The 12,301-nt window shown below is 38.8% G+C and overlaps 1 protein-coding gene across 1 annotated transcript in view; it reads left to right on the top strand.

Annotated features, from left to right (window-relative positions):
• Cdk8 (cyclin-dependent kinase 8) overlaps window positions 1–12,301 on the top strand; it is a 164,503-nt gene that overhangs the window by 94,183 nt on the left and 58,019 nt on the right. The window lies entirely within an intron of this gene.

Genomic DNA, 12,301 nt, shown 5'->3' with positions numbered 1-12,301 from the left:
CTTCTTCATGTGTGCTGCAGAACCTGTCATACTTCGCACCACCTGGCCACAAGATATGCTTTGCCTCATTTAATAAACTTACAGCTGTCACATGGCTCACAGCAATCGTTCCTTGGCATGTTAGCAGAAAACATTTCTTCAGAATTGCTTCATTTTTTAATAACCCTGCAATGACATTTCCAACTTTCCTGCCAATCAGTTTTGTCTATGGTAACCCAGATATTATCATTTTTCACAAATTAATGAGTATGTTTTAAAGTTTATTTATTACGTTTTCTCTCTAAGTTTATTCTTGAGGAATGTCAATATTTAAATAGTTGGTTAGAAACTTCCATAACACAGGATTATTTTCTTTATACTTTTTAAATTTAAATTCCACACTCTTTATGAGTTTCCAAATTGTGTTTTTCCCTCCTGTAAGAAAGTAGTTTTCTTTTGATGGCATAAGTATTCCAATTACCAATTTGTAAAACATCATTTAACAGATTTTACTCATCAATTTTTTCCTTAGGTGTAAGATTGCATCATATGTCTCCATGGTAAGCCAGTGTACTGATTTGTTTTCTCTTTTTGTCAAATCATCTGCATTTTCCGATGTTGCAAAGTAAGGTAGTTGCGTCCATTAATTTTGCGTCTGCATTGATACGTCCAGTAGTGATTTTATCTGGTCTTCACTTAATATTCCTTAAGAAGCTTCTACTTAATTAAAACTTTACTTGACCACATGGTGTCACAAACATACCATAGAATAATAGTCATTTTAATTATAGTATTACCGGGCGAGTTGGCCATGCACGTAGAGGCACGCGGCTGTGAGTTTGCATCCGGGAGATAGTAGGTTCGAATCCCACTATCGGCAGCCCTGAAGACGGTTTTCCGTGGTTTCCCATTTTCACACCAGGCAAATGCTGGGGCTGTGCCTTAATTAAGGCCACGGCCGCTTCCTTCCAACTCCTAGGCCTTTCCTATCCCATCATCGCCATAAGACCTATCTGTGTCGGTGCGAAGTAAAGCCCCTAGGGAAAAAAAAAATTACAGTATTTGCTCCATAATTTGCTATTTTCACTGTAATGGAATTGTTAGTAATCAGCCATCTGTTCGCCTAATAACCACAAGTAGCAGAAATGACACAGTACCTATGTTATGTCTCATCTTAATCTGTGCCAGACCGGGCGAGTTGGCCATGCGGTTAGAGGTGCGCGACTGTTAGCTTGCATCCGGGAGATAGTGGGTTCGAATCCTACTATCGGCAGCCGTGAATATGGTTTACCGTGGTTTCCCATTTTCACACCAGGCAAATGCTGGTGCTGTACCTTAATTAAAGCCACGGCCGCTTCCTTTCAACTCCTAGGCCTTTCCTATCCCATCGTCGCCATAAGACCTATCTGCGCCGGTGCGACGTAAAGCCACTAACAAAAAAAAAATCTGTGCCCGGTCTTAATTTGTTAAAAAAATGGGAGATAGGGTAGGCACTCAAGGATGACCAAACTATCTACTATCATTATTATTATTATTATTATTATTATTATTATTATTATTATTATTATTATTATTATTATTCATTATGCCCATTCAGAGAGCACACGTTTGAAGTTGTTCGTTGGCCTGATGGTTTTTGCCTTCTTATCCTCCCAAAATCTCTTCATGGATGCACTGTGTTGCATCCTACATTCTTTGGTCTACTTTCTACCAGTTTTCTTTTTAGTTTTCTCCATGAATTTATGCTTGGCTACTATTGTTCTAAAGGCTTCATGATCTTCTATGATGTCATCAGTGATATTCATTTCGGTGGTCTGCCTTACTTTCTTGTGGTCAGTTTATTTTTACCTTCTTTGAGTTGATTACTTTATGTAATATTTTGGTGAGTCTGTTGGTGTCCATTCTATAGATATGGCCATAGAATTTCAGGCGTTTCTTGCGTACGGCATCAGTGAACCTGTCACTTAATGAGTAGAGGTCCACTATTCTCCTTTTAATCCACATTCCATTTTACCTCATAAGACCATAAATTTTCTAGAGTATTTTCCTTTCTTGCTTCTCAATTTCTATAATTTCAGAGTGACTTCTTAGGGATATACTTTCTGAGGTGAATAAAGCTTCCAGCAAAACAAATGTCTTGTTGTGGTTAATTTTGCAGTAATTCCACGTTAGTCTGTACATCTTATGGAGTTTGTTGGCTCTTTCTCCATTGGCCCTACTGTCTAGTCCTGATGGTACTATGAGATAGTATGATTTCTCCAAAGTATTTGAAGGAGGACACGTGAAATTGTGCTGCTTTCCATCTGCAGCAGAGTGGGTTTTTTTTGTTTTGCTATGTTGATGTAGATTTTTCATATACTGGGTGTTTTCATACTATATCTGGAGGCCTGCCTTTGATGCTACAATATATTCTGTTATCTCTGTACGAAGTATTGGGTTTCATCTCTGGTCTTAGTAATGATTGATAGATCATCAGCAAAGGCTAAACAATTCACCTTGATTTTGCTTCCCAAATTTCCAATGCTCGCACCTTTGACATCCTTTTTCCCATTCTCTATTATTATTATTATTATTATTATTATTATTATTATTATTATTATTATTATTATTGTTATTATGATCATCATCATTAATGTTGGAGCCTCTGTGGCTTAGGTGGCAGCACGCCGGCCTCTCACCACTGGGTTCCGTGGTTCGGTCACTCCATGTGAGATTTGTGCTGGATAAAGCAGAGACAGGACAGGTTTTTCTCCGGGTACTCTGGTTTTACCTGTCATATTTTATTCCAGCACCACTCTCCAATATCATTTCATTTCATCTGTCATTCATTAATAATTGCCCCAGAGGAGTGCGACAGGCTTCGGCAGTCAGCACAATTCCTATCTTCGCTGCTAGATGGGGCTTCATTAATTTCTTTCCTGACCTGGTCGAATGACTGGAAACAGGCTGTGCATTTTCATTTGCATTATTATTATTATTATTATTATTATTATTATTATTATTATTATTATTATTATTATCAATATAATTAATTTGTACAACAGTAAAATGTAGTTGTCTGTTACTGGTGTGTATTTCACCCTTTTATTGGGCACGGTCAATTCTGCAGCAGAACTAGCAGCCTTGCAAGTATGAGGCAAATGAGATGGTGCTAAGGTGTCGACACCACATGAGAGATATGCCTTTATTCCATGGGACTAAAGTCAGACCATCAGGATGTTTTCCATCTGTGTGACTAATTCCACTCTGTTCTAGGACAGAAGGAACATCGATAGATGTAAAAGCTCTTTTGATAATGAATTAATGAAAATCGACCAGCACTTTTAGGGCACCTTAAAGCATGGTGGCCATAAACGTCGTTCACATATGCACTTAAGTGATTGGCATATTTTGCAACTAAGATGTAAGCCGATTGTGATTTTAAACATTGTGTTATCCATAAGTGTGCCCACATTGGCCGACGGAAAAGCCTTACACCGTGAGCCTGCTTCCTTTTTCTGAAGAAAGAGATGTCGTGCTTGATCTGTTTCTGATGGACATGACAGAATCAAAGAGTCAAAAATTCGATGGGTGTTTACCATCCCAAATTCTTTGTGAACCCAGGGATGCTGGAGGACTCAAATTATTGGTCATGGTATTCCAGTGATATCTTGCGTCAGTCATATGGCATATCTCAACATTATCACCGTATTACGTATAATATAAATCATTTTTGGTTCCGTATTGATGATATTTGACTTTATATAACAATAAGTTCTTTTATTATTTTATCCACCTAATCAATACATTAAACACAATCAATTAGGACCTTGTCATTAATAAATTGTTCGTTGACAAATTATTTAAAAATATGGTACATGTTTCGTCTTAATTATGTAGGCATGATCAGCCATAAAATCAGGCACCTGATTGACTTATAAATTAATGTTAAAATAGGACTGTATTAAAAAGAATCTTATAAGGTCATGTATAAAAATTAAGATGTGGCAGGTACGTATAAGGTATCGCATAGGTTGGATCTTTTATCACGACCATCAAGCTCACTGACATTATCACAACACCTTTTGCACTTATTTTTTGTCGTAGAACTGTTCACTAACTTTAAATTATCAGAAACATCGGATTCTACTTGTGAAAAATAGTCCAGATTATTTCATATGTGTGATGTACAGCCGCTGTCGGGGCACCACATTTTATCTACGTCGCGGTCCGTCACAAACTTGCACGAATTCAGTTCTGATGTAATATATAGCGAGGTACTTTCTTCGGCCTTGTGTGCATTGTCATGGTCATTTTTACTCGATTTGCACACCTTTGCCTTATGACCTATCTTTTTAATACGATAACAACGAAGAGATGTGGATCCTCCTTTTTCGCCTTTATCGACTTTGCTTGTGGGCTTTCTATAATTCTTGTTCTTGTATTTTCGTTCAACAGTCATACAGTTTTGCATCATGTTGTTCTGGTCACTGCTCCTCGCGTCACTTTCGACAATTCTTATGCATAATACCTTGGGCTTTGAAAGTTCGCTGCGAGATTGTATCGCGCATTGAAAGTATTCAAAACTGTCTGGCAAGCTATACAGAAGTAATATGGATGACAAATCATCATTGATTGCCACGTCCATACCATTCAGCTTGTCCACGGCGTCGAAAAATCTCCGCAAATGATCGCGTACATTCCCATCTTCACTTATTCTTTGAAGCACGATCTGCTTTAATAATGTTGCTTTCCGTGCTGGCCCCTTCGATTGGTAAATCGACTCCAGTTTTAGCCACAGTTTGAGCAAAGTGACACTGTCTTTTACCTGTTTCAATTCCGAGGGTTGAATCACCGAGTTGATATCTGACATTGCTTCACTGTCGCTTTCTTCCCATTCTGTAATAGTGGCCGCATTCTCACTGACCGGTCCACGCTTAACTTTTATCCCAGCTACATATGCCCATGCATAATTTGTTACCGACACAGCCTTCATGTCAATTTTCCACATGTCAAGGTTTTCCTTTGAGAATGTCTCAACGCGCACCATACTTGAAGTGTTCATCTTCACACACTATTTCTTCGCAGAAGACAGCTGGCTAAATGTTTAACTCAACCTCGCCAACCGTGTGCGACACAATATTTTCACGCGTCTATTTTTCAGTGTATTTTATCACTACACATTTAATCACTTTCCAAACGAGCATCCTGGCCCCATAACCTGTTGAAAAGGCACGATGTTTCGGAAAGTAATAAGGTTAGCACGGTTTGTATTAGAATGGCACTATTTATTACATACGTTAATCACAGATGAATGCAGTGAAAACAATAGACATGGAGGTTACAATCATGACGTGTCAGAAAGGAAAAAAAGGAACCAAAGTGTGTAGGTGACGCTACTTGATGGTGGTTCAGCCAGAGTCATATATAAATATTCTCAACATTCTGGTTACATGATTTAATTAATCTGAAATTGGAAAACCTTTCTGGACAGTAATAAAAAATCTTAGGAAGGGAGGGAAAAAGGAAATGAACAGTGTTTTGAGTAATTCAGGTGAACTCATAATAGACCCCAGGGAATCACTGGAGAGGTGGAGGGAATATTTTGAACATCTTCTCAATGTAAAAGGAAATCATCATGGTGGTGTTGCAAACAGCCAAGCTCATGGGGAGGAGGAAAATGATGTTTCATAAGGCAGCAGGAATAGATGAAATTAGACCTGAAATGGTGAAGTATAGTGGGAAGGCAGGGATGAAATGGCTTCATAGAGTAGTAAAATTAGCGTGGAGTGTTGGTTAGGTACCTTCAGATTGGACAAAAGCAGTAATTGCACCTATCTACAAGCAAGGAAACAGGAAGGATTGCAACAACTATTGAGGTATCTCATTGATTAGTATACCAGGCAAAGTATTCACAGGCATCTTGGAAGGGAAGGTGCGATCAGTCGTTGAGAGGAAGTTGGATGAAAACCAGTGTGGTTTCAGACCACAGAGAGGCTGTCAGTATCAGATTTTCAGTATGCGCCAGGTATTTGAAAAATGCTACGAGAGGAATAGGCGGTTGTGTTTAGGTTTCGTAGATCTAGAGAAAGCATATGACAGGGTACCGAGGGAAAAGATGTTCGCCATACTGGGGGACTATGTATTTAAAGGTAGATTATTAAAATCAATCAAAGGCATTTATGTTGACAATTGGGCTTCAGTGGCAATTGATGGTAGAATGAATTTTGGTTCAGGGTACTTACAGGAGTTAGACAAGGCTGTAATCTTTCACCTTTGCTGTTCATAGTTTACATGGATCATCTGCTGAAAGGTATAAAATGGCAGGGAGGGATTCAGTTAGGTGGAAATGTAGTAAGCAGTTTGGCCTATGCTGACGACTTGGTCTTAATGACAGATTGTGCCGAAAGCCTGCAGTCTAATATCTTGGAACTTGAAAATAGGTGCAATGAGTATGGTATGAAAATTAGCCTCTCGAAGACTAAATTGATGTCAGTAGGTAAGAAATTTAACAGAATTGAATGTCAGATTCGTGATACAAAGCTAGAACAGGTCGATCATTTCAAGTATTTAGGTTGTGTGTTCTCCCAGGATGGTAATATAGTAAGTGAGATTGAATCAAGGTGTAGTAAAGCTAATGCAGTGAGCTCGCAGTTGCGATCAGCAGTATTCTGTAAGAAGGAAGTCAGCTCCCAGACGAAACTATCTTTACATCGGTCTGTTTTCAGACCAACTTTGTTTTACGGGAGCGAAAGCTGGGTGGACTCAGGATATCTTATTCATAATTTAGAAGTAACAGACATGAAAGTAGCAAGAATGATTGCTGGTACAAACAGGTGGGCAATGGCATGAGGGTACTCGGAATGAGGAGATAAAGGCTATTTTTTGAATGAACTCGATGGATGAAACTGTACGCATAAACCGGCTTCGGTAGTGGGGTTATGTGAGGCGAATGGAGGAGGATAGGTTACCTAGGAGAATAATGGACTCTATTATGGAGGGTAAGAGAAGTAGAGGGAGAAGAGAGACGACGATGGTTAGACTCGGTTTCTAACGATTTAAAGATAAGAGGTATAGAACTAAATGAGGCCATAACACTAGTTGGAAATCGAGGATTGTGGCGACGTTTAGTAAATTCTCAGAGGCTTGCATACTGAACGCTGAAAGGCATAACAGTCTATAATGATAATGTATGTATGTATATGGATTTTGTTGAATTGATTTAATGAAAGTTTTATTTTTATATTGATATTTGGAAATATTTTCATAAATTTACAGTTGTATATACGAATAATTGAAAATATGTATTTACATTTTTAAAAATATTTATTTACCTAAAATTATGAACCCTAGTTATCGAATCTTGGTCAGGCAGATACTGGAAGCTCCTTGGTGGAAATGTCCTTTTCCTAAGGTCATTCAAGATATGGTGTATGGCGAGGTTAAACAAAGTAGGTGATAAAAAGAAACCCTACATTACACCTCTAGCAGCATAATAAATTTGGTTTGTAGCCTTAAGACTTAACTTGGGTGATATTACCTGTTTGGAGATGGAATGTTATGTTCAAGACCTTAGTTAGATTTGACAGTGTTGTCAAGTTCATTTTAAGATGTTCATAACTAGTGTTGTAAGAAATTTTTTGGATGTCTAAAAATATCTCCATAGTTTCAAGAGGACTCAAGAGATTGCTGTGCAGAAACTCAACAGCGATTGATAAGACTGTTGTCACTAGTTCATACTCGAGTGCTTATAGCATTTGAGGATATATCTCCACAACCACATTTTTCTTTGACTTAGGTTCCTAAAATGGAATCTAACATGACAGTATTGACATTACTGTCTGATGCCTTGGTGCAAACTCTGGTTGGGACTAAATTAACATGCTCCTCCAGATGTCATTGACATGTCTACGCACAGAACATATTGTGTTGGGTCTCTGATAGTTAATATCCATTACGTCTTCACTTAAATGTGTTAAAGTTATTGAAGAAATGTTTTAAATGCAGCTGGTGCATCAAGATGAGTGGACAAAATGAGATCATTTGACATGAAAATATGAACTAATGAGGATCATGATGATGATGATGATGATAACGATGAAGATGATGATTGTATGATCTTAGCAACATGATGCACATCCTCTGCCTACTACGCTGGCGTAGCAGGTGGAGAGGTGATATTCCCACGTGGCGTGTTCAGGTGGCGGATAGGGGGGTGCTAACCGGCTTGCAAGCGGACTTGAGGGAAATAAACTACCTCTCGCGTACCAAACACACAACCCCCTGTGGGTGGGGTGCGCAGACGAAGAATACACCCACGGTTTCCCCTGCCTGTCATAAGAGGAGACTACAAGGGGCGACCAAGGGATGATTGTATTAGAACCATGAAACTACTTGTGATTAGTACCACCATGCGAGGAACACCATGGGTCGCTTTTACTTGCGCTTAGTACCACTATGTTAGGTACAAAGTAGGTTTGTGATTAGTAACTACAGAGTGCGTTGCCAGCTTTTACAGTACCTGTGATTAGTTAGGAGTGACACCATGGTTCTGGCTTGCCTATGATTATTACCCACTATATGAGGAACACCCCAGGATAATGCGAGTCCCTGTGGTTAGTACAGGTATGTGATGAACACCATAGGTTTGTGTTGCCTATAAATGGTGCCGCAATGTGCAAAACACCATAGGTCTGTATTACATGTGCGAATTTCTTTACCTGGGAGTAGTACCATAATGTGTGCAATACCGCGAGTCTACGCTACTTTTGATTAGTACCGCAACATGACAAATACCATGATTCTACTTTCCTAGCGATAAGTACCATTATGAGGGGCCGATGACTTGGATTTTGGACTCCTGTAGACTACAAGCTTCATCGATTCAGTATTATGCTATAGAAGCAGTCCTCTACTCGGTAATACTATTGTTTTACGTCAGTTTCTGTGAGTGTGAGGCATTGAGGGTCGGATCCACTGATTGTTTTAAATTCATATCCATCCATTCATTCTTCGTCCTCACGTTTTGAATTCTGGTCAGTGGAGAATTTTGGACTTTTGTCATTACATTTCATCTCATTTTGTACCATTAGGGGCCAATGACGTAGATATTAGACCCCTTTAAACAACAAGCACCATCATCGTCATCAGCAGCAGCACATTCTGTAGAGGCACTATGTAGGCTGTCTGAGTAAGAGTTTCAATTTGCTGACATCTAGCTGCAAAGCAAATTTCTCCTCGAAGGCATTTTGTGCCACTAGAGGTAACCATTACTGCATATGATTATGATTACTAGCTTTGTGCCACTAGAGGTAACCATTACTGCATATGATTATGATTACTAGCTGATCTACCCGTGCTTCACTACGGGATTCTCAGAAAGACTGTCTTTGTGGTTTTCCTAACTACAGTTAACTTAGGCCATTACAAAAACGTCAGTAGGAATGTAGGGATTAAAAGCAATGTTATATAAAATACTCATTCAAATGAAAAACCGCATATTTTTTCACTTTTAACATGTTGGGTGCCACGTGACGCCATATAACGGCACACAGGTCTTGAAATACGAACCTTGATAGAAATGGTCACTTACCAAGAAGAGAATTAGTGAATTGGATATTTGTGAATTAGTTATGGATTCTGATGGAGAGAAAGATGTAAGTGTTGATGACAGTGAATATAACGCTCGTGACGAATGCCCTGACAGTATGATGAATGTATCGAGTGATGTGGAAGACAGTGGCGATACTGACAGTGACATTATAGGTGGGGATGATGCTGGTGCAAGTGGTGTACACAATCATGTGAACAATGATGACTGAGGTCCTTGTGTAGGGACACAGAAAGATATTACATTTACAAGCCAGGAGCATCTAAATCTTCATATTGATACTTCTTCAGCCACAGGAGCACGCACATCAAGAATTTTGAATCGGTCTATAACTAACCCTCAATAAGAATAAAGAGCAGACCGATGGCCACATGACCCTTTTAGTCGCCTTCTACGACAAGCAAGAATTACCTGTGGATTTATTCAACGTTTGCCACCCACAGGTGGTCCAACAGTTGGTACCAAACCACAATCCGGTCTGGGCCTAGGTCGCCCCTTTTCAGTCGCCTCTTACGACAGGCAGGGTATACCGGGGGTGTATTCTTCATCTGCGTCCCCCACCCACAAGGGGTAACAATATGTAATGTAATATAAGGACTTTTTTTGCATTTCAGCAGGTTTTTGTAAATATTGTGTTAGTTTGAATTATCACATAAAATTGACATATTTGAAATTTGTGTTGTACATTCCATATAAAACATCAAAAGATTCTGTGACACCGTATGGCGTTACGCTATATTTTATGCTTAGTAAAAATTGATGTGACACCATATGGCGTCACACATGACCTTGGTATGATGAGATAATGTTTACTTAGTACATCATATTAATATATCCCATGATTATATAAACAATCGACAAGACGTATAATTGCTATGGCACCAGCAGAATATTCATGCCTGGCACCAGTGGAATAGTGTGCTACAATCAGCTTGGCACTCAACGTGTTAACGAACAGTACTATGATGCCGATCTAACAGTCCAAAGTTCCAGGGCAGGAATGACCAGGCCGCAGACAGCCGTGAACACTCCTCTGCCATTGTTCTGTTAAATATACACACTGCTCATTCCAATCAGTGCCTCAGAGTAGGGATTGAATAGCTCGAATACTATGATGAACCAGTTTGTTACGTACCAGTAGTATCAGAAAATTTATTAACCAGAGGAATAGCATGCTTAAGAAGAAAGTTATCTAACTCCTCAGCTACTTCCCGCCAAAATCCAGGCAGGCTGTTATACTTGGTATGACCAGGCGATTGGGCTGTGCGGTTAGGGGTGCGGAGCTATGAGTTTGCGTCCTGGTGGTAGTGGGTTTGAAAATCACTGTCAACAGCCTTGAAGATGGTTTTCTGTGGTCTCCCATTTTCACACCAGACAAATGCTGGGGCTGTACCATAATTAACGCCAGGGCCGCTTCCTTTCCACTCCTAGCCCTTTCCTATCCCATCGTCGCCGTATTACCTATCTGTGTCAGTGCGACGTAAAGCAAATTTTAAAAACAAAACTCGGAATACGGCAGTAATCGCATCTATCGGACATAACTAGCATCACAACAAACAAGAGTCAATGTAATGTTATGTTTGTTCATTGTTACGAGCTTTCTGTATTGTAGGCCTTCACATTTAGTTTTTTTCGACTCTGTGATATTAGGGCGTCTTACGAAATTATTTATAGCGTAGACTGTAGGCCCAGTTCCTTATTCCCTGACTTTACATTACAATTTTCATTAAATTATGTTTTCCCATTTTCTCTTGACTTGGCACTCTTATTGACTTAGCAACAAAAAAATCCAAATTCATGAATATCTCTGTGATCATAGCTGGTACAGTAAAAATGTATAAGACATAAATGATCGGAAATTTAATTCTGTATAACTTTAGTAATATAGTAATTGTCGATAGGACCACTACTAACAAAAATATTTGAGAATTTAAGTTTGGGCCTTCCCCTAAACTACCATTTCTTTCAGCGTGAATACGATTTTTATGGCCTAGATTGTAGAGACTTATTTTCCGAATTGGCATACTGATTTTCATTAAGATAGGACCACTAATAACATAAAAATTTGAGAATTAAATTTTAGGCCTTCCCCTCAGCATGAATAAGATTATTTATGGTCTAGATTGTAGCGACTTATTTCCGGACACTACATACTGATTTGCATTAAATTCTCTTCAGCCGTTTTCTTGTGATGCGTGTACATACATACAGACAGACAGATAGAAATTACGGAAAGTTAAAACGTGCGTTTCCTTGCTACTGTGGACAAGACCGATACAGAAACACCATCCTTTTTAAATTCTGAGCAATGTACAGACAAAACTCTTATTTTATATGTATAGAAAATGAGTATTTCTCATTACTGTGTATGGTAATGATGGATAAAATTAATATTTCTCCAGGATGATCAGACTGGCAATTATCATCAGCATCATCATCATAATCATTTCTTCGTGATCATATTTGAATAAAATTAGCATGTTTTATTAAATTCTTAGGGTTACTTCTTATAGGGAAATTCTGTCTGAGAAATTGGCTACTCAAGTACATACTGACCTCAAAATTCTCTTTGGTGCAGACCCATCCAGAATTCTCGTCTACTCTTATTATCCATGGAGCATGTCTGTTTTAAAATTACATGCTCTGTATTTCACTATTTCTGTAAATGTATCTTTCTTTGTGATCATATTTGGATAAAATTAGCATGTTTTATTAAATTCTTAGGGTTACTTC

This window comes from Anabrus simplex, chromosome 1 (assembly GCF_040414725.1).
Source record: "Anabrus simplex isolate iqAnaSimp1 chromosome 1, ASM4041472v1, whole genome shotgun sequence".
Lineage (NCBI taxonomy): Eukaryota > Metazoa > Arthropoda > Insecta > Orthoptera > Tettigoniidae > Anabrus > Anabrus simplex.
This window is presented reverse-complemented; position numbering and strand designations above follow the sequence as displayed.